Source organism: Mobula birostris, chromosome 14 (genome assembly GCF_030028105.1).
Source record: "Mobula birostris isolate sMobBir1 chromosome 14, sMobBir1.hap1, whole genome shotgun sequence".
NCBI classification, from domain to species: Eukaryota; Metazoa; Chordata; class Chondrichthyes; order Myliobatiformes; family Myliobatidae; genus Mobula; species Mobula birostris.
In genome coordinates, this window is record NC_092383.1 from 1,972,169 (window position 1) to 1,996,223 (window position 24,055).

General features: G+C 41.2%; 1 protein-coding gene across 4 annotated transcripts in view; it reads right to left on the reverse strand.

Annotated features, from left to right (window-relative positions):
- The window catches only part of dennd4a (DENN/MADD domain containing 4A), a 161,973-nt gene that overhangs the window by 136,780 nt on the left and 1,138 nt on the right, over window positions 1-24,055 (reverse strand). The gene's annotated exons all lie outside the window — the stretch shown is intronic.

The following is a 24,055-nucleotide window of genomic DNA, read 5'->3' on the forward strand; positions in this document are numbered from 1 at the left end:
TTGGTTTTATCAAGAGGATATTCTGCAGGCTTGTACTGGATTGGCTTAGCTAGAAACAGCTGCATCCCATTGTGACAGATTTAAGTTGCTGACCTTCTAGGATTCCAGGGCAATAGATAGGGACCTTAAAAGCCTAATAATAAAGTCTCGATTATTAATTGTTGCAAATACATTACGAGTGATCATGGATGTGTGGTACATAATTGACAGGTAGAATGATAAATTCAAACACATGTCAGAATCCCAACTGGATTAGTACACTCATGTTGTTGTTGTTGAGCATCTATTTTTGACTTTACAAGTTCTGCATCTACATACATTGAACTCAGAAATTAGTTTTTTAAAAAATTGCTCCACTGTCGTGCTGTAATTGTTATATGGTTATACAATAAGACTCTCGAACACTGAAGAAAGTGGCTTCTAACCACAACTGACTGAGTAAAAGCTGAACTGCTTCCGAGCTTCATTCAAAGCAAAGTCCATTATTAAAATTTATATTGGGGCCTTCATGAACTTCGGGTGTCACAAAATGCTTGATGATCATTTAAAGGGTTTTCAATGTGTGCTAATGTTATGCCAGAGAAGATGGGAACAAAATTTTACCAACAGAGTAAAAGGGCCAAGTGGGAGGAGATGGAAAATGACCTGTGGTCTACCAAAATAAATAACAAGCAAAAACTTGCACAAAAATATGAACATAACTTTGCATATGGGGATATACATAAACACAACTGCATATAGCAACACCATCATCATCAGAAACTTAACTGTCTCAGGTTAAGCTGCTTGTTCATGCAGAATAACTTAACATATCTGATGTTAGATGACTAATCTGTAGGGGTTATTTTCCAAAACAATGAAATTTGTTACTTTCACTTTTCATGATTGCATAACTGGGCAATATTCTTTAACGCAAACCTAAGTCAGCCTTGTAATTTTACTTATCTTCAGGGAACAAACTCAACAAATTAACTGTAAATTGCCACTGCCTTCTTAACTTCAACACATGGCTGGTTTGCTTCAGGTTCCACAATCACAAGATTACATTACAGAAGGAGTTTTTTAAATGTTACACGTTCCAAAATTGAAAGCTGAGAACAATTAATGTGATTCTTTACTTTTAATTTTTTTTAAACATCAAATTTCTGAATTGTCCATGAACACTATTTCACCATTTTGTTCTTTTTCAACTGCTTATTTTTTAATATTTATTAATTAAACAGTAATTTTAATATATTATATTGTATTGCTGTTGCAAAACAACACATTTCATGACATTGGTCAGTAATAATAAATCTGATTGTGAATAACTAAGAACTAACTCAAACAAGCTTTGTGATTTCACCCAAATTATCTACTACTTATGAAAACTGAGGAGCATTAAATCGTTACCTTTTGTCATGCCATGCCTTTCAGGAATGCAGATCGCATTGCAAAAAAATACTCACTATCCTTTCCAAATCACTACCCAAGGTGGTCAGATGCCTCATTATTTCCAGAGTCAATGAATGTAAAAACACATGCTCACTCATTGAATCAGCCATCAACAAGCACCATTGACTTTCTAAACTTGTCTTACCCATTGCGCAGTTTATACCACTTCCTACTTTCAGTGCAGCCCTACAGTTTCCAAAGATCCCTGAACGGCCCACTGAAATACAACAAAGTGCTAAGCAAACAAACTCAAAGCAGTTGCAGGGACAAATGTGACCAAAAATATTGACTTGTTATTGCTGTTTTTGACCAAGATCTTCACATTGGGAATCAAACTCTTCCTTTTGCTCCAGATATTTTTCTTCGGCAAACTAGAACAGGATTTAAAGAAAAAAAAATCTATATTGTGCTTCATAATATAGCAGAGTATCAAGTGAGCATATAAAGTTCCCATTGCCCTTTACCATGAGTGATGAACTTGAACACTTGTACATTTCCTGCTAATAATTCCTGCTCTCTACTTTTCAAAGGCCTACTTTGTTAATTATGAAGGCCTATTCGAACATCAACTTTATACCATTAATTCCAATGAAGTATTCAATACAACACTAATTTTATATTTTGAATTTTAATATTTTGGTTCCTCTAGAATGATATTTAGACATCAGTATTCATAACTTTTAATTGTTAAATTATCTGTAGAGGAGTGAACAGATACTGATTTGCCTTGGTAATAAAGTTTAAGGTTATAATGTGGATAAACATGAACATTTTGCAAATCAAATCACATTATACTGTTGGGTCTACAACTTCTGCATTTTATTTCTCTATATATTTTAACCTCAAACTATACTAAAAAAAATTGTAGAAGTATACAATTAAATTAGATTTTAGATCTATTTGTAATAATATATTCATAATTTGAATAAAAGTTCAAGTAAAAAGAAATGTCTTGCAATTTTTCCTCCTTATGCTCCTAACAATGATCCTTTCACTCTGATTATGAATTTCTTAAATATTACTAAATATCAATATTTATCAAATATAAAATATCACTAGATTTATCACCTCTCACAACTTTAATAAATGTTCTTTTTTTTAAATATACAACTGCTTCTCCTCTCTATCTCCATTAGATAAAAATCTGTTTTTCATTCAAAACTGAAGATTCTCTTCTTATCACCTGGGCGGGGGATGGGGGGAGGGAAGGAAATCAGAGCTTCAATAAGTTCAGGACTTCAACTTATTATAGGAAAGTTATTAAAATAAATGCTGATTCCTTGCAAACAGTCAGATTTACTGATCACATCTTTCAATTATTACTTGTAATACTTGTAATTGATATCAATTACTTATTAAAAAAAAACACACAAGAACCTCAATGCTTTCTGACTTTCTGCAGAATATTTTTACCCACTACTCAAGTATCTGTCTTTAGTTTAAGCAATCACAGCGATAAAGTCCCAAACTGATTTTGCTAGACTAGGGTGCTGAGGAGGCAATGAGGCTGTTGGCCATCCTACACTGAGTAGTGCGCAACGAGAAAGCATTCATTAAAAATCTTGTTGTGGAAGGTTCATTAAGGAAAAGGGACCACAACATGATAAAATCCTTCATAAATTAGTTCATTCTGAAACTAGAGTCCTAAATCTAAACAAAGCAAAAGCATTAAGGAGTGCGTTGGCCATTGAAGATTGAGACATGACAACAGATGAGCAATAGAATGTAGGATCAGCAATAGTTAGATACTATTTTCTTATGAAAAATGTGTTTTAATCATGCTAAGAATTGTTAAGGATATTAAAAGTCAAAGTTGAGTTTATTGTCATATGTACATGTATGCACAGGTGCAATTAAAAACTTACAGCAGCAGAGGTGCGGAGCATCAAATACACATTCACACAAAGATCCAATTATACGAGGAAGAGCAGAATTACAATAAAAACAAAGTCCACTGTAGTGCAAGATGGTCACAGAGTTGCTATATTGAGGTAGTGACTATGGTTATGCAGGTTTGTTCAAGAACCAAAGGGTTAAAAGGAAGTTGGTGTTCTTGAACCTGCTGTGGGACTTACAGGCTTCAGTACCTCATTAGATTTTTACTAATAGATTGAAAGAGGAGTTGTGCAAAGTTGCCACTAAGCCTGAGGATAACCAGTGGTTTTAAATTCAGCAAAATAATTCGAGAGATTGATCAGCCAAAGAGAACAGAAACCGGCCTTTTGGCCCATTGTGCCCACACTAACCATGACTCACACATTTACACTAATCTGATATTCATACTTTCTTCTTGATTCTAAACATAGAAACAGAAAACCTACAGCACAATACAAGCCCTTCAGCCCACAAAGCTGTGTTGAACATATCCCTACCTTTCTCTCCCAGATCATTCTAATCACTCTCGCACTAGGGGTAATTTCTGGGGGACAATTAACCAAATAGCCCACATATCTTTGGGATGTGGTAGGAAACTAGAGGTAACTCATATGGCTACAGGGAAAATGTGCAAACTTCACAAAGCAGCTGAGCATCTGTCACTGTGAGATGGCACGTCTACAAGCTGAATCACTACACTACAGTACACTTGTAAGATACATGAAAACAAATTGTAAAAGCTTCAACCAGGGTGCAAGACATAGAAATTTACAGCACATTACAGGCCCTTCAGACCACGATGTTGTGCCAACCATGTAATCTACTCTAGAGACTGCCTAGAATTTCCCTAGCGCATAGTCCTTTATTTTTCTAACCTCTAAGAGACTCTTAAAAGACCCTATTGTATCTGCTTTCACCACCGCCAGTGCATTCCACGTACCCACCACTTTCTGTGAAAAACTTAACCCCTGACATCCCCTCAGTACCTATTTCAAAGCACCTTAAAACCATGCCCACTCATGTTAGCCATTTCAACCCTGGGAAAAAGCCTCTGGCTATCCACATGCTCAATGCCTCTCATCAACTTACACACCTTTATCAGGTCACCTCTCATCCTCCGTCACTCCAAGGAGAAAAGGCTAAGTTCACTCAACCTATTCTCATAAGACATGCTCTCCAATCTAGGCAACATCCTTGTAAATCTCCTCTGCATTCTCTCTGTAGTATCCATATCCTTTCTGTAATGAAGTGACCCAAGTGGGGTCTGACCAAGGTCTTATATAGTTGTAAGAATTAGACAAATGTAGGTACTTCAGTCAGAAATGGGAGAATTTATCATGACAAACAAAGAAAGAGCAGAGCAATTAAATATTTTATTTCTGCCTTTATGGGAAATATCTTCTCAGAAACACTAGGGAATCATGAGTCTAATAAAAAGCAGGAATCAAAGAGAACTGGTATTAGTCAATACTGTGTTGCTTAAGTTGGCTCATCTGGTTGATGAGCTGGATGTTTAGCGATGCGGTTGACATTTGACGTTACATTGTCACAGCTTAGAAAGTCAAAATGCAGATGCTAGATATAAATAAAAGAAAGTGCTATAAACACTCCAAAGGTCAGGCAGCATCTGTAGAAACAGAGCAGAATTAACATTTTAGGTCAATTATCATTCATAAGAACAGTGTCTTTGACCTTGTGCATTAAAATTGTTTCTCATCCCATTGATGCTGTCTGACCTGCTCAGTGTTTTTAGCATTTTCAGTTTTTATTTTGAAGTACAGCTTGAGATTCTGTCTTTCCAAAACTAAGAGATTCTTCAGATGCTGGAAATCCACAGTAACACACATAAAACCCTGAAGGAACTCAGCAGGCAAGGCAGCACCTCTGGGGGTCGAAACCATTCTTCAGAATTCACCAGCCTGACGATGGGTTTCAGCTCGAAACGTTAACTGCTTATTCATTTCCATAGATGCTGCCCGACCTTCTGAGTTACTCCAGCATTTTGTGTGTTGCTTTGTCTTTCCAAAACCAGATTGAGTCTGAAAGGAATATTGAGCCATAACACTACAGTAAATTGACAACAATTTGAAGTTGGCTGGACTGTATTATCATCATCTGTGCTCATCTATTGCACTTTAAATCAGAGACTCCATTTAATATTCCGGGGGTGCACCTGGATGACAGACTTAAGTGGAGCACCAACACAGAGGCTGTGTACAAGGGCCAGAGTTGCCTCTACTTCCTGAGGAGACTGAGGTCCTTTGGAGTATATAGGTTTCTCCTTCACATGTTCTACCAGCAGTTGTCACCAGTACAATCTTCTACGCAGTGGTGTGCTGGGGCAAGGGCATCAACACGGGTGATGCCAACAGGCTCAATAAACTGATTAGAAAGGCTGATTCTGTTATAGGAGTCAAACTGGACACACTGGAGGCTGTGGTAGAACAAAAGTCCCGATGGAAAATCCTGGCAATTCTGAACAACGTTTGTCACCTTCTGCATGCCACCTTGACTGGACAGAGGAGAGCTTTTAGTAATATACTAGGACAATTGCGCTGCTCCAAAGTGCGCTATATGAGGTCATTAGGCTCTATAATGAGTCAGCCTATATCTGGGGAAGTTAGACTGTTTGTGGTAATTTATTTTTTATTTCTACTTCTCTTCTAATATTTATATCTCTGCACTTGTAATCCTACTGTGACACTATAATTTCCTTTGAGATCAATGAAGCATCTATCTAGAAGTACCACCTCTTAAATGACTAATAGGTTCAAACAAGAGAATCTGCAGTTGTTGGAAATTCAAGCAATACTGTACACACAAAATGCTGGAGGAACTCAGCAAGCCAGGCAGCATCTATGGAAGAGAGTCCAGCATTGTGTGTGTGTTGAAGAGGTTCAATGTTGGGGACATCTCCTGTGGGCAAGTTGAAGTTGTTTTTGTTTAAATGATTGCCAGCAAATATTGAAGGAAAGCATACGTTGTTGCATAATTCCTTTACCAACAGGAAATTTGCAACCCTTTGGCATAGTAAGAAAAAAAAATCAGAAATACAGATATAAATCTCCAATAAGTTTTGTAATGCAGTTACGAATATACCTCCTTCTTTCCCAGAAATATCCAAAGGGACAAGATAGTATGGCGTTGTAACAATCGATAGACTATAGGACATAGATATAGGAACAGAATAAGGCCATTTGGCCCACTGAACCTGAACAGACATCCAGAGTGAAATCTGAATCCTACTCAGGTACTTAAAGAATTGAAATAAGTTTTAAAAAAACACACATCATCAATGCATTTCCTGAACTGAGCAGAATGCATTTGGAAGCCAGCTGGTTAATGCTCTTCAGAGGTGAATTTACCATCTGCTTGGCACAATGTGAGCACTGACATAGAATGTTGTAGATAGTTACTGAACTCCAAAAACTCCAACAAACCACTCAGTTCAGGGCAGCAAATGGAGATGGATATAACTGCAGACCTTGCCAGAACATCCTCAAAATAATAACGAATGAGTTGAAGAATGAAAGAAGGAGGAACATGCAGATGTTGAGTGGGAATGTTGTGTGTCACAGTAAGGTCAAGGGGGAGGTTTTAGACAAAGACTGATTCAACCAGAGGGGATCATTTCACTCGGCCCAACACTGAACTGCACTCATTTTCAAAGAATCTTCACCTCATGTTCTTGATATTTATTGCTCATTTCTTTATTATTATTACTTCTTTTTTTCTCTTTCTTTTTGTATTTGCAGTTTGTTTTTTTTTCATATTGGTTATTGTCTGTCCTGTTGGCTGTGGTCTTTCATTGATTCTGTTGTGTTTCTTGTATTTACTATGAAGATTTAGCAGAAGATAGTGATGCATCACAACAGCAGTGAAGGTGGAGGAAGGCTGCAGAAGTGAAGGGTCCCTAGTCACCTTCCTCTCCACACCTCTGAACCCTGACCCCAACCTGTCAAACACTGTGTGGTGGCTGTCTGTGCATCTGCGTTCCCACATTAAACAAAGTCACGCAGAGGCGTTCTCCATAAGGGAACTCCCCCCAACGTCCTGAATTAAGTCAGCAGCAAGTGGTGAAAGTGGAAAAATTATGAGGCCTGGAAGCCGCTAGTCACCATGTCCAGATGATCAATATATGCAGTCAGAAGCAAAGAAACTAGACTCTTTGCCCAAACTCACCAGAATACATAGATCCCTGATCGGCCTTCACCAATAGAGAATCCTTAGGAGAACATCAAACTCGACTTAAGGAATCACACTCCTACTATCGTGGCTGTCTTTCAATATTAACATTCAATATAAATGTTCTACAAGAGAGAAATTTGATTCCCACAATCAGAAAAAGGGAATTTAAAAAAATTAGTTATGAATTAAAAAGCTTACGCGACTGTGGTACTTAGTTGAAAAAATGAACACTCATTCCTGAAACTCCTATAGTTTTCCCTTCCTATCTGATCAGACTCTCATATAACACAATGAAAGCAATCTAAGAACATGTATTTTTTAATTAAATTAAAATGTCCATTATTCTGCAGCATGTACATTCCTGAAAAAAAAACGTTTTACAAGTTGATAAGTTGGATAGGCAAGACTTATAAACACCGGCTGACTCCAGTACACAGATGAACATCCAACAGACGTCACTTTCAAGAATAAAGGAACAAACCAGGGAACAGAACAAGAGGAATCTTATGCTTAACATGTCACATGTTGACATTCAAAGTTCCATGTTTGTTCCTATTCCAATGTCAGGTTAGCACAGTCTATGCTAGCTGCAAGCAGCTGAACAACACCAAACTGTGTTCAACATTTCATCGTGGCTTGCATCACACCTCCCTTCCAGTAACTGTCCATGTTCAGATAAGCAATGAGTCATCTGTTCTGAAGGGCAATGGTGATCAAATAGGTTCAGTCAGAAAACACTGGGAAATTTAATTACTAATCACAACTGACTACTTGTGCCTTCATATATTAAAATGTAAAACCATCACCAGGGGTGATCCTGTGAAAGGAGAGGGAAAGCCAGAGAGCTCCTTTATAAACTTTATGAGCTAAATGCCATATTTTTCAAAAACTAGTGAGGTGAAGAATGGGCAACAGAATGGGGCACAGGCATCAAGATTAAATCTGAAATACACAAGATTGGGTGAATGTCGAGAGGATGTTTAAGCAGAGACTAAGGTTTAAAACTCAACCTTTGAGACTTAGCTGCACCAATTAAAACTTAACCTTTATTTGTCACATGTACATTTAAACACAATGAAATGTGGCACTTGTGTCCAGGTTTCCAGCACCAACAGAATGCTCACAACTTACTAACTTTAAAGGGAACTTTAAATTCCCTTCCTCCACCATCAACTCTGCTCTCAAACGCATCTCCCCCATTTCACGCACATCTACTCTCACTCCATCCTCCTGCCACCCCACTAGGAATAGGGTTCCCCTGGTCCTCACCTACCACCCACCAGCCTCCGGGTCCAACATATTATTCTCCGTAACTTCCACCACCTCCAACAGGATCCCACCACTAAGCACATCTTTCCCTCCCCCCACTTTCTGCTTTCCGCAGGGATCGCTCCCTACGCGACTCCCTTGTCCATTCGTCCCCCCCATCCCTCCCCACTGATCTCCCTCCTGGCACTTATCCTTGTAAGCGGAACAAGTGCTACACATGCCCTTACACTTCCTCCCTTACCACCATTCAGGGCCCCAGACAGTCCTTCCAGGTGAGGTGACACTTCACCTGCGAGTCGGCTGGGGTGATATACTGCGTCCGGTGCTCCTGATGTGGCCTTCTATATATTGGCGAGACCCGACGTAGACTGGGAGATCGTTTTGCTGAACACCTACGCACTGTCTGCCAGAGAAAGCAGGATCTCCCAGTGGCCACACATTTAATTCCAACATCCCATTCCAATATGTCTATCCACGGCCTCCTCTACTGTAAAGATGAAGCCACACTCAGGTTGGAGACACACCTTATATTCCGTCTGGGTAGCCTCCAACCTGATGGCATGAACATTGACTTCTCTAACTTCCGCTAATGCCCCACCTCTCCCTCGTACCCCATCCGTTATTTATGTACACATTCTTTCTCTCTCTCTCCTTTTTCTCCCTCTGTCCCTCTGACTATACCCCTTGCCCATCCTTTGGGTATTTCCCTGCCTCCCCCTTTTCTTTCTCCCTGGGCCTCCTGTCCCATGATCCTCTCATATCCCTTTTGCCTATCACCTGTCCAGCTCTTGGCTCCATCCCTCCCCCTCCTGTCTTCTCCTATCATTTTGGATCTCCCCCTCCCCCTCCCACTTTCAAATCTCTTACTAACTCTTCCTTCAGTTAGTCCCGATGAAGGGTCTCCACCCGAAATGTCGACTGTACCTCTTCCTAGAGATGCTGCCTGGCCTGCTGCGTTCACCAGCAACTTTGATGTGTATTGCTTACTAACTCTAACCCGCTTTCTCTTTCACTAATTAAAAATAAGCCAGATGAGTTGAAATTGTTTCCCCCCCCCCTCCGTAGATCCCCAGTTTTTGGCATGAATTTATTGAGCATACATAAGGAGGTAAGTGACCTCCTGTTGTTGCTTGCAACAGACTAACTGCTGGAGGAACCCAGCGCGTCGAGCTGCATCGGTGGGATAAGAACTGTCCATGTTCTGGGTTAAAACTCCAAATCAGGAATGTGCCCAGTTATATGAGCAAGGAGAAAGTGGCGTAAGACCATACTCTGAATTCCATGAATCTTGATAGTGCTGACTCGTACTCAACTATATCTGTCCCATATAGTAGAACATTACTAGGAAATGGTTTGCAGATCTTTGCTGAAAGATCATACCTTACCCTTCATTTTGGATAATTCATCACATATATGCAGTTATTGAATTGAATTGACTTTATTCTTACATCCTTCACATACATGAGTAAAAATCTTTACGTTACATCTCCGTCTAAATGTGCAATGCCATAGTAATTTATAATAAATAGAACAGTCAATGTAACATAGAAATACACTCAGATCAGCGTGAGTTAATCAGTCTGATGGCCTGGTGGAAGAGGCTGTACCGGAACCCATTGGTCCTGGCTTTTATGCTGCGGAACTGTTTCCCGGATGGTAGCAGCTGGAATAGATTGTGGCTGGGGTGACTCGGGTCTTCAATGATCCTTTGGGCCCTTTTCTCATACCTGTCTTTGTAAATGTCCTGAATCATGGGTAGTTCACAAGTACAGATGCGCTGGGCTGTCTGCACCACTCTCTGCTGAATCCTGCGATCGAGGGAAGTACAGTTCCCATACCAGGCAGTGGTGCAGCCAGACAGGACGCTCTTGATCGTGCTGCTGTAGAAAGTTCTTAGGATCTGAGGTCCCATACCAAACTTCCTCAACCAATTGTCTATTGTCTGAGGTGAAAGAGGTGCTGTTGTGCCTTTTTCATCACACAGCTGGTGTGTACAAACCAGGTGAGGACCTCGGTGATGTGGATGCCAAGGAACTTAAAGCTGTTTACCCTCTCAGCCCCAGGCCCATTGATGTCAATAGGGGTTAGCCCATCTCCATTCCTTCTGTAATCCACAACCAGCTCCTTTGTTTTTGCGACATTGAGGGAGAGGTTGTTTTTTTGATGTCACTGTGTCAGAGAGATGACTTCTTCCCTGTAGGCCACCCCATCGTTGTTTGAGATTAGGCCAATCAATGTAGTGTCATCAGCAAATTTAATTAGCAGATTAGAGCTGTGGGTAGTGACACAGTCATGGGTATACGGGGTATAAAGGAGGGGACTTAGTACACAGGCCTGAGAGTCAGAGGGGTGGAGGTGAGGGAGCCCACTCTTACCACATGCCGGCAATCTGACAGGAAGTCCAGGATCCAGCTGCACAAGGTGAGGTCAAGGCCGAGGTCTTTGAGCTTTTTGTTGAGCCTGGATGGAATTATGGTGTTGAATGCTGAACTGTAGTCCAAGAACAGCATTCTCACTTAAGCATCCTTCTTTTCCAGATGTGTAAGAACGGTACATAGAGCAGTGGCACAATCCAATTCCTCACGGTTGTAATAAACACTTACACTTTACATTTATTCTGGATAAACTTGCAGAGAAATCTTCAAAAACATCTGACAATCTGTAAGCAATGCCATCCTTTCATTAATGAAAGGGCACATATTTTTGAGATGGCAAACTAGTTTACTTCAGTTAAAGTATAAGGGAACAATGCACTATTTCAATGAAGACCTGTAGTTCACCCCATATAACACAATGACATGACATGCATTAACAGCACCATAAATTTCAAACGAAATGGCAAGTACTCCATGATGGAAGTTTGGTTTACTTTAAAACAGTAAGCATATACCCAAAACCAGAGGGCTTTAATCATGTCAAAACATTTCCTGTTATCTTGCACAATATACAGCGCTCACTTCCATTTTTGTAAGAGGCAACTATCTTTTCACTCTTGCAAGGGGAACAGATGATGCAATCATAAAACTGAGTGTCAGTTCCTTCAACATTCATCTTCTTGCCATATCCTTGTGTTACACATTTTCAAATTGTGCATACTTGATTAACCAGCAACTAATGTACTGGTTACAGGTTATTCATGCTTGGTTTAAAGGTTCTTTATCAGATTTCAAATGCCTACATCTGAAAAGTGTTTAGTGAAAATACATTAAATAACATAAGAGAACAGAAATATTCTATTAACTGTAATTGAAATGAAGTGCAATTATTATTGTTAGCTTGAATTAAGAAGTGATTAATGATTTCAGAAACATGGAAGTTTATTGACACGGTGGTACTGTGTCTAGACTCCTTTCACTGTGGTTGAAGGAGTTTTCGCATTAACTATGTCTGCACAATTTCTCATTACTCCAAATAACTGAGGGTTAAGTGTACATATTCATTATGCTTTAACTTGTATCTGAATAGCCAGTTAAAATCATGCCTATACTCATTACTCTATTGATCACTTCATCTACTGTCCTTTCTTGTTGCTCAATGCACTCAAATCTTTAACTTACTTTAAGTGTTTACACAGTCACAATTCCAAACACCCAGTGCAAATACAGCCGTCTTAGTGAGCACAGGATAGTCAACTGTAGAATAAAACTCTTCCATTTCACATTCAAATGCCAACTTGAGGAAGGTATCTGGAAAACCTACTCTATGTTGCCACAGGAAAACATAATGAAGGTCTTTGCAGCAAACTCGGCTGTTTTCTGATAATGTCTCAACTGAAGTTCCTCTGTATCTTCTCAGAAGTTCAGCAGGGCTCCTGATTGTCCCTAGACCTTGCCCTTCAGTTGACAAATGGCCTTTTTGATTAAAAACAAACAGCTGGAGGAACTCAGAATGTGAAGCAGCATCTGTGGAAGCAGACATTTTGGATTGTGACTGAGCCTGTAATGGGAAGATAACCAGTATAAAGAGATGTTGGTATGAGACAGTGGATGGTATGTGAGAGGTGGAACGAGGCAAGGTGGGTGGGTGGGGCGATGGGCAGATGGAACCAGGTAGAGGAGGGGGGAAGGCAGTTCAGAGCCAGAGGCTGGTGGGTGATAGGTGAAAACATATAGAACTTTGGTAGGTGTTGATGAAAACACATAAGAGAGGGGTAATGGGCAGAAGGAACCAGATTTTTGAGGGAGGGAGGGAGGGAGAGAACAACAAGGGTAGGTTAGAAGAGAACAAACCAAAGTGGATAGATGTGTGAATGATGGACAGATGGAAATTAGAGAGCGAACATAGATGGACAAGTAGGAGTGGCAATGGAACAAAGGTCACCTGAAATTGAAAAATTTAATGTTCACACCATTAGCCGTTCAGCTGCCCAAGTAGAATTCCCTGCGTATATGACAAATAAACTCTCCTCGGGCTTCCAGTCGGGTACAGGTATGGAGAAGATGGCAGAGTCTGTCATCGACACATTGGTTATAATCTGTACCTTCACCTAGCTGGAAGCCTGAGAAGAGATTATTGGAATCTAAGGTGTTGTTCATTAGGTTTTCAATTGACCTCAATATGCAGAGGATAATGCTAAAGACTGAAGGTCAATGTGTGAATGAATGGAAAGGGATTTTAAAGTGGCATGTAGCCAAAAGCACGAGATGTCCAATTTTGGCACACTGTATGTGCTCTGCAGAACAGTCATCCAGTCTTTAATTTTGCCAATGTAGAGAAGGCCTTTGCTTCTACAAACACTGCCTTAGCCACTGCCAGACCCAACTCCTGCTCCATTTGTTCTACGCTCCAGATTCCAGAGGTTCTTGTGTCTCTGGCCTTTTTGTGAGTTCTATCAGTCAGAGGTGGTAGCAAAGACAAAGCAAGTGCAGAGTAGGATCAAGGGCAAGCATGTAAAGAAATGAGTTGCTTCTCCAAAGTGCTTTGTCCAGTGGATACTGGTCACCTCCCTTGCAAATTTATGTCCAGTCTTGTCTATGAGCACCATTGTCCCTTGGGTGGCACTTATAGTACTGAAGAAATCACACATTATGCTTATTCATATGTCCTGATCATTAGTGTGGTACCAGATATCTTGTGGTTTTTTGCTTAGTGCAATCTGTTCACTAGGTCAGTCCTAACTAAGAGAAACTGCAGAGTGTCCACAGACCCTGAAGTTCACCATAATTAAAGACTCTGAATAAAAACTGGCACTGGCTTAATGAGAATTCCTAAGGGACTGTGGAGCAAATTAATTGCAAACATGAGGTATCCTTGGATTGGAAAGTCCACCAAGGGAAATAACAGCTCCACAAGTACATGAAATCTAATCTAATGAACATAGAGTGGATTTGGTATCTTATTTATTCCCATGCATGGAATCCTCAACACCATCAAGTCCATCTGTAGCCCAAACACCCTTAGGCCCAACCCAATAACAGCCAAGAACAAAGGTCAACTGATAGAGAAATACAGGACCCTGGTCAGACCCCACTTGGAGTACTGTGCTCAGTTCTGGTTGCCTTACTACAGGAAGGGTGTGGAAGCCATAGAAAGGGTACAGAGGAGATTTACAAGGACGTTGCCTGGATTGGGGAGCATACCTTATGAAAACAGGTTGAGTGAACTCGGCCTTTTCTCCTTGGAGCGACGGAGGATGAGAGGTAACCTGATAGAGGTGTACAAGATGATGAGAGGCATTGATCATGTGGATGGTCAGAGGCTTTTTCCCAGGGCTGAAATGGTTGCTAGAAGAGGACACAGGTTTAGGGTGCTGGGGAGTAGGTACAGAGGAGATGTCAGGGGCAAGTTGTTTTTTTTTTTTTACGCAGGAAGTGTTGAGTGGCAATGGTAGTGGAGGCGGATACGATAAGGTCTTTTAAGAGACTTTTGGATAGGAACATGGAGCTTAGAAAAATGGAGGGCAATGGGTAAGCCTATTAATTTCTAAGGTAGGGACATGTTCGGCACAACTTTGAGGGCCGAAGGGCCTGTATTGTGCTGTAGGTTTTCTATGTTTCTAGAAACATTATCAGTGTCCATTGGAAGGAACAGTTTAAAGACTCAACTGTGACTCTGTCCTTGACATGATCATGGTCCCATAGCAAGCCATCCAATCCAACTTTATCATCCCCCTGACCAAGTTAAAAAGACCACTTGGCAACTAATAACCAGGGGCTTGAGAATAGAGGGTATTCCAGATGAAATCCTGGAACTTCAATCACAAACTCACAACCTCAACCTCCAGTCTAGAAAATGCCTGGACATGCCAGGGCGCCTCAGAAATACAATTGTGAGCATCTTCAAGAAAGGATATGTTGCAGGACATGCAAAAAGGTCTTATTGCTGTTTGCCACAAGGAACGTCATCACCATTGACTCCCTGAATTTGTGTCGATTATGGAAAGAGCTGCGGGAGAGAGGAACACACAAGAAACGCTGGAGGAACTCAGCAAGTCAGGCAACATCTATGGAAATGAATAAACACTCAAAGCTTTAGACTGAGACCCTTCATCAGAACAGTCCTGACCATCAGGAATGTTGAGTTCCTCCAGCATTTTGTGTATATTACTCTGGATTTCTAGCATCAGCAGAATCTCGTGTTAATGGCTCTATGGTGAGGATAAGTCAGAAAGAAATGCAGAAAACAGTGTCAACAAATCCACTTGGCCTGTTCTGACCATGTTAAAGCCCTCAACTCCATCAACCAGGACAGTCTGATGCATCCATCTAAGATTGAGCTTCCGACAGAAATTCATCCCTCCTTTCTACCAGCTTCTGGTCCAAAACAGAATTGAAGAGAATTTTAAGCAACTGTTCAGGGTCTTGGGTGGTGGGGTGGAGACTCTGTCTCTACCACAGGAGGTGTAAGGCATCCCTTCCCCCTACTAGCCTGCAGGTGATGGATGATCGTATGAGCAGCTGGTGCATATCACAAGTCCACTGACACCAGGCAGACAATCTCTGGTGAGGATTGATAATGGCTGGGATCATCCGTCTTGTAAAGACACTTCACAGAAGGCAATGGCAAAACACTTCTGTAAAAAAATTTGCCAAGAACAATCATGGTCATGGAAAGACCATGATCACCCATATCACATAACATGTCACATAATGATGAAGGTGATTAGAGTAGATTTAGGCTGTATTTATGCAAATGCTTTATTTTAACAATAACCTCACATATTAGAATATTTATTTCTCAATATCCAGTCTACGAACTCCAAGCCTCGGGAAGGAAATGTGGAGATACGGTTGGTCACAGACAAGGAAGTTTGTTTTGTGAACAAACACCGGGTGCAGACCTGAGTGGTGTAAAAGGACTGAGTGGTGCAGTTGACAAAAAAAAGCCGATATACATCTCTTAACAGAAGAGGATACGAGATGGAGATAAAAAGCCTTGTAACATGCTGGCAAAACAACAATCTTTCCTTCAATGTCACCATCACAAGAGTTGCTCATTTTCTTCAGGAAGTGTGACACAGTGTATGCCCCAATCTGCATCAAATGTACTAAGGTGGAGATGATTGAGAGTTTCAAGGTATAAATATCACCGATAGTTTGTCCTAATCCAACCACATAGATGCTAAGCAAGAAAGCACACTAGTGCCTCTACTTCCTCGGAAGGCTAAGGAAATTTGGCATGCCCCAAAAGACCCTTCACTAATTTTTTTTTTTGAAAATACATTGTAGAAGGTATCCTATTCAGATATATTGCAGCTTGGTGTAGCAATTGCTCTATGCAAGACCACAAGCAACTGCAGTTTTGTGAACAACAGCCCAGTCTATAACGAATACCAGCCTTGCCTCCATTGATTTTCTACACTTCTAACTGCCTTGAGAAAGCAGCCAGCATAATGAAAGAGCCCCACCCACCGACTATTCTCTTTTCTCCTCTCTCCCACTGAGCGGAAGATACAAAGCTTGAAAGCACGTGCCCACCACACTAAAGGACAGCTTCCATCCCCGCTGTTACAAGACTATTGAACGGACCTCTTGTACGATAAAGATGAACCCTTGATCGATCTCTCTCTCTACCTCACAGTGGCTCTTTCATCTTGTTTGTCTACCTACACTGTATTTTCTCTGCAACTGGCAACTGTAACAGAAGTTTGATGGTGAATGGGAAGAAGCTGTTCCTAAGATGTTCAGTGTGTGTCTGCAGGCTCCTGTACCACCTCCCTGATGGTGACAATGAAGAGGGCATGTGCTGGGCGATGGGGGTCCTTAATAATGGAATCAAGCCCTAATGAAATCCACATAACTCCACATCAACTTCTCTAACCTCATCAGTATACTTACCTCTTCAAAAAATTTAACTGCGCTAGTCAGACAGAATCTCCCACCAACCAATCATTTCTGAATATTCCTGATCAGTTTTTTCCTTTCAATCGGGTCTCTCAGAATGCTTTCCAAAAATTTCCCTACCATTGATGTAAGACTAGCCAGAATGCCTGGCTTATAGATACCCTTCTACAGTAAAGGTAGTATAACTGCTGTCCTTCAGTCAGCTGGTACCTCACTGCTAGTCAGCAGATTTAAATACTCTGTTAAGGCCACCATAAGTCTGGAATACATTTCATCAGTCTCTAGGGACTCATCTACCTTTCTGCCCTCGCTATCTAATAACTTTAAAGTTAAATACATGCTCTAAAATTTCACAATCCCAATTGAAATCTCCAACCACAATGGTCTTTCATTCCTAAATCAACACATTACTTTGAACTTTGATATTCATTAAGTCTTTGCCCATGTCCTCTGGCTCATACATTAAAGCTCTTTGTCCCTAATGGCCCCACTCTTTCCTTGCTCCAAATTGGAAAGTTTCTGGACTATCCCTTTGCATTACTACACTAAACTTTATCTACAAAGGTCTAAATTCTTCTCCCATTGGATCAGGCTCATTTCCTACTTTCCCAAGAAAGACAATAAATTTGCACCCCAGCTAATCCTTTCAGTATGGCAACCCCAGTTAATATTGAGAAAATTGAATTCCCCTGACAATAATGGAGACAAAAGAGACTACAAATCTGCAGAGTGGAGCAATACACAAAATGCTGGAGAAGCTCGGAGGACCAAACAGCACCTATGGAGAGAAATGGATAGTCCATTGTCCACTGTGTACTTCCCATGGAAGATGTTTTTCCCACTGAATTCCTCCAGCCTTGTGTGTTGTACAACTTCTTTCTCCCACCTGCAGGAAAATCCCAGCAAAGTAAGCACCCTTTCTTTATTTTAAAACTCTACCCATACAGCTTCAAATGAAAATCTTTCTAAGATAACCCCCTTCATTACCGTGGTGATGGACTCCTTCATCAATAATCGAATGTTCCGTCCTCTATTACACTCCTCCTAAAGTTTCTATCCCCTGAAATGCAATGTTGCCAGGCCTAGACTTTCAACCATGTCTCAGTGAATGCAGTAACATATGATCACAGCTGATCAAGGCTTCTACTCCTCCTGTTTACCAGTCAGGCTCTTTGCAAGAAAGTTAAGCTCTGTAGTCCTCTCATATAAGATACGTCTTCTTAGTTAGCTGTTGTACCTACATGTTAACTTATGGGACACCAAAAGCTCTTGAAACTTCAGTATTTAGGAGATTCAAATAATTTAAAACCAGACATAGGAGCAGAATTAGGCCATTCAGCCCATTGAATCTGCTCCACTATTTGATCAAGGCTGATTTTCCTTCTTCACCCCAACCCCATTCTCCTCCCTTCTCCCTATAACCTTTGACACCTTTCACCCTTACTAATCAAGAACCTATTAACTTCCTCTGTAAATATACCTAATGATTTGGCTTCCACAGCCATCTGTTCAACAAATTCCACATATTCACCACCCTTTGGCTAATGAAATTCCTCATCTCTAATCTAAAAGTTCTTCTATTCTGATACTGTGCCCTCTGGTCCTAAACTCTCCTACCATTGGAAACCTACCCCCTCTACACCTCTAATTAGGCCTTTCAATATTCGAAAGGTTTCAATGAGATTCCCCCCTCATTTTTCTCCAGTCCAGAGTCATCAAATGACCCTCAAATGTTAACCCTTTCATTCAGTATATAACGCTAGAAACATAGAAAACCTACAGCACAATACAGGCCCTTCGGCCCACAAAGCAGTGCCGAACATGTCCGTACCTTAGAAATTAACTAGGGTTACCCATAGCCCTCTATTTTTCCAACTCCATGTACCTATCCAGGAGTCTCTTAAAAGACTCTATCATATCCGCCTCCACCACCATCACCAGCAGCCCATTCCACGCACTCTCCACTCTGCGTAAAAAACTTACCTCTGGCATCCCCTCTGTACCTACTTCCAAGCACCTTAAAACTGTGCCCTCTCGTGCTAGCCATTTCAGCCCTGGGAAAAAGCCTCTGACTATCCACACGATCAGTGTTTCTCATCATCTTATACACCTCTATCAGGTCACCTCCCATCCTCTGTCACACCAAGGAGAAAAGGCCGAGATCACTCAATCTATTCTCATAAGGCATGTTCCCCAATCCAGGCAATGTTTTCACTCTTCCTCTCGCAAAATGGATGGCCCCACCTGGCCTCAATCTTCCATCTTTCTGCTTCCTCATTTAACCCATCTACAACTCTTTGCATTCTCTCTGTGGGCTCATTACTGTTTATGTCAACAACTGCGATACAATACACTCAACCCCCTTCATTGATGTCATATTTTGCTTTAGCCCCAATAATTCCACTGCAACCAGTATTTGCTGTACTGAAACCTTACCAATCCACTATCCTTGTTAATAATATGGCCCCAATACCAGAAGCCATGAAGTGGCTGCACACCTTGATAAGATGTAAAGAAGGCATATGACATGTTTGCCTTTATTAATCAAGAAAATAAATTCAAGACTTGGGATGCTGCAGCTTTAACGTACTCCAGTCAGGGTGCATCTGGAGTGTTGCTTTCAGCTCCTATTTTAGGAAGCATGTCGACTCTCTGAAGGGGGTGCAGTAGGTGCTAAAAGGAGAGGTTGGATAAAGTTGGGTTATTTTCTCTGGGGTAATGGAGGCTGAGGGGAGATCTGATATAGGTTTAGAAGATTATAAGAAGCATAGATAAGAGTAGACAGCCAGTAAAAATGTCAGATACCACAGAACATGTGTTTAAGGTGAGGGGATAAGTTCAAAGGACATTTGTGGGGCCATTTTTTTCCCTTTTACTACACAGAGCGTGGGTGCCTGGGATGTGCTGTGTGCTGACTGAGGTGCTGGTGAAGACAAACACAATGGGGGCATTTCAGAGCTCAGTCACATGAAGGGAAGGTGCAAGAAATGACGGTGTATGGATAAAGAGATTAATTTAATTGGACATTTGATTACTAATTTAACTATTTTGGCACAACACTGTGGGCCAAAGGGCCTATTTCTCTGCCGTACTGTACTGGGTCCTAGTTTTACTTGCCTTACACTATATAGTGAAGTCAGAGAGCCAGTTCGCCCATGCCAAAATGCCCAGCTAAGCCTGTAGCACCTGACGATGTCTGACCGAAATCGCTCCTATCTATGCACCTGTCCAAATGTATTCCATCATGTAATGATTGCTTTAAGTTTCTCTCATTATTTGCCCCTTTAACTATTTTTGAGGTACTTAATATGTTCCACGACGAACACAATAGTTAATCAAAGTTCGCTATGTTAAAAAGGACTGCTTGAAAAGGAAATGTTCATGTAGTTATACTTGTCAAATTCGTCCTTTGGCCCAAACCTCCTGCTGATCAAATCTCACAGCCATGAAAACAAGTAACACAGGTCAGTGGCCTTAATAAACAAAGTCAACCTTCCTGAAATGAAGTCTTATTCACTGCAAAATGTCCAAAAAGTACTTTCTTACTAACTTGGAATGTGAATTTCAAGTTAGGAAAAGACCTTCCAGCATGGATATACCATGTTGTGATCAATAAAACTCAATTTAAAGCTTGTATTATTGCATGAAAGAAAAATGGGGGTACATGGGAGGGATGGGTGAGATTGATGTAAGAATATAACCATAACCATATAACAATTACAGCACGGAAACAGGCCATCTCGGCCCTTCCAGTCCGTGCTGAACTCTTAACCTATCCTAGTTCCACCGACCTGCACTCAGCCTATAACCCTGCATTCCTTTCCTGTCGATATATCTATCCAACTTAACTTTAAACGACAACATCGAACCTGCCTCAGCCACCTCTGCTGGAAGCTCGTTCCAGGTTAAAGGGTCGTAACATTGTGGGCTGAAGGGTCTGTACTGTGTTGTACCATTCTATGTTTCTATTTCAGATCAGGAAAAACATATTCCTGGGATGAAAGCTGGAAAGTTACAGGGTTAGGAGAGTATTAGACTGTAGCAAGTAGAAGCTGACTCTGACTCTGGTGATGTGAGGAGCTCTCCATGCAGCGACATGGATTGAACTACAGCTGCTCCTGTTCCCTCACTCACCGTGCTGCTTGGCCAATGTAAGTTATCCCCCATAATTGGGAGGTAGGAAGTACAAGAGGGAATAGATCACTGCAAATAAAGTGGGGAATAGGATTGATGGAATTGTACAAGAACTGACAGAAACTCAATGAACCCCAAATGGCTGCACCCTGTGTCAGAAGTAAATATGCAAATGTAAGGAAGCAAGCTGAACTGGTTTGTTTTAACAAGGCAAGAAAAGGCTGAACATCTGTGTATTTAACATTTGTGTCATTCAGGTTGATCCAAAGAAAATGACAGCTGCTGAGCAACTCTCCAAGCTAGGTTTGACTTTGCAATGAAGCTGTAGTCCATCCAAACAGCCCTGGGTCTAAACCAATACTGTTAGTTTTGCAACAAGCGTTAAACTACAATCACTTCCTAATAGAGCTTCCCTGCTGTCACAAACATAAGAGATACTGCAGATGCTGGAAATTCACAGCAAGACACAAGATGCTAGAAGAGCTCAGCATCCTCGGAGGGGAATAATCAGTCGACGTTTCAGGCCAAGACCCTGCTTCAGATCCTGATTCAACACCTTGTGTGTGTTTTCCTACGGCAACTAGCTGTGCAAATAGGTCAAGGCTGTTGATTCTGCAGACATGAGGTGATTTCAAAACCTTTGGGGATATCTCAGCAACCTGATGCTTAATTAGAATTTGTAACTTAAAAACAGCTCCACAATCACATGATGGGAATAGGGAGATTTCCACAGCTCATGTAAGTTCGGCTAGAATTACTGAATGTTTTCTCAAATGATAGAGCAGTACAGACACAGATCAGGTAAATCACTCCACCTAGAAACCAATCACAAAGCTGTGCAGCGAATGAAACACCTGCTCCTCTGGCACGCTGCCAACAATGCTGCTTGCATCGGGGAACAAAAACTAAATTAGCCAGTCTGTGGGGAAGCACTGCCATAGTGGTAGTGTCTTAGGAAATACGCTGTTTACGAATAGACAGATGCACAACTGATCAACAACAGTGAAAGTTCCATTCAATTCACAGCTTGTTACAGATCACCAGTTCAGAACTTTAAGCTAATGCTTCAGCCAGTTCCAAACTGTGCATTTGTGGTTGCAGCCATGTGGCTGTGAAGTTTATTCAGAAAAGTATTTTAAAATGTTTAATTCCTCTTAAGTGATGAGATTCTAGAATCCAACATGTCAGCAACATTCAGATATTTTGCCCAATTACCTTAAACACACTACATAGCTCCAAAACTGTCATGACATATAAATTTCAAGTTTTTCACACAGAAGTACTTCCCACCAAGAGATGAGATCGTTTATGAAAAGTCCCTATTGACAAGTGCATACAGAAATGACAGTAATAATTCTCGAGACCTGAAACTCTCATCTAATTCCCACACATACATGTATAGAACAAGTGTCACAGTTGAAAATTGATCAGTCATTTCAGTCGATATATATTCTCATATTATCTTCACATTTTGCTAAAGATTGGCTGAAATCCCCTGTACGTGACACATATCAAAAAGTTTGGCAACCAATTCTTCATATAAAATTGAAATTACTATTTAAGACCATAAGCTGTAACACGTATACTGTAATTGATTTATTTATTATTTTTTCTTCTTCTACATTATGTATTGCATTGAACTGCTGCTGCTAAGTTAACAAGTTTCACAACACATACCAGTGATAATAAACCTGATTCTGATTTTGAGATATAGAAGCAGAATTCGGCCACTCTGCTTATCTTTCTAAACCCCATTCTCTTGCCTTCTCCTTGTAGCCTTTGACATCCTAATTAATCAAGAACCCATCATCCTCCGCCCTAAGTATACCCAATGACTTGGCCTCCACAGCTGCCTATGGCAATGAATTCCACAGATTCACCACATTCTGGCTCAATAAATTCTACCTCATCTCTGTTCTACATAGATGCCCTTTAATTAAGGCTGTGCTCTCTGGTCCTATACTCACCCACTTTAAGACATATCCTCTCCACATTCACTCTATCCAGGCCTTTCAATATTTGATAGGTTTCAATGAATCCACCCCCCCCCCACGTTCTTCAAAAACTAATGTCAAAACCTGAATTCTAATTGTGAAAAACTAGCCAAATCCTAAATGAATTTAATGCAAGGACATATTCAATCAGGCAATGAGAATACACACACACACACACCACAAAAGCGCCCCTTGGAGAATCTTTACAGTTTGTTCTCAAAGTAAAAGCATGTCTGTTCTACCATTCACAACCTCATTCAACAAGCATTTCATCTGCTACTACAGAATTTCCATTCTGTTGAGAACCAACACAAGATACAGTATGTTAGAACATAGAAATCGACAGCACATTACAGGCCCTTCGGCCCACAATGTTGTGCTGACCATGTACTCTAGAAGCTGCCTAGAATTTCCCTAGCGCATTGCCCTCTATTTTTCTAAGCTCCATGTACCTATCCAAGAGGCTCTGTACAGTATCCGTTTCCACCACCACCGCCGCCGCCAGCAGTGCACTCCACTAATGAACCAATTCACACTTAGTTTCAACTCCATGTCACTTCTCACTCCAGTTCTGCATCCTATCGATGGCTCGGTTACCTCTAACAACCCTCCAGACTATCCACACACCCCCAACTTTTGTGTCATCAGCAAACTTAATAACCCACCCCCCTCTCCCGGTATGACCCCGGAGCCGAATCCCCTCCCCGCTCCCAGTATGACCCCACTGCCGACCCTTCCCCCTCCCGGTTTGACCCCGGTGCCGACCCTCCCCCCCCTCCCGGTATGACCCCGGTGCCGACCCCCCTCCTCCCGGTATGACCCCGGTGCCGACCCCCCCCTCCCGGTATGACCCCGCTGCCAACCCTCCCCCCCTCCCGG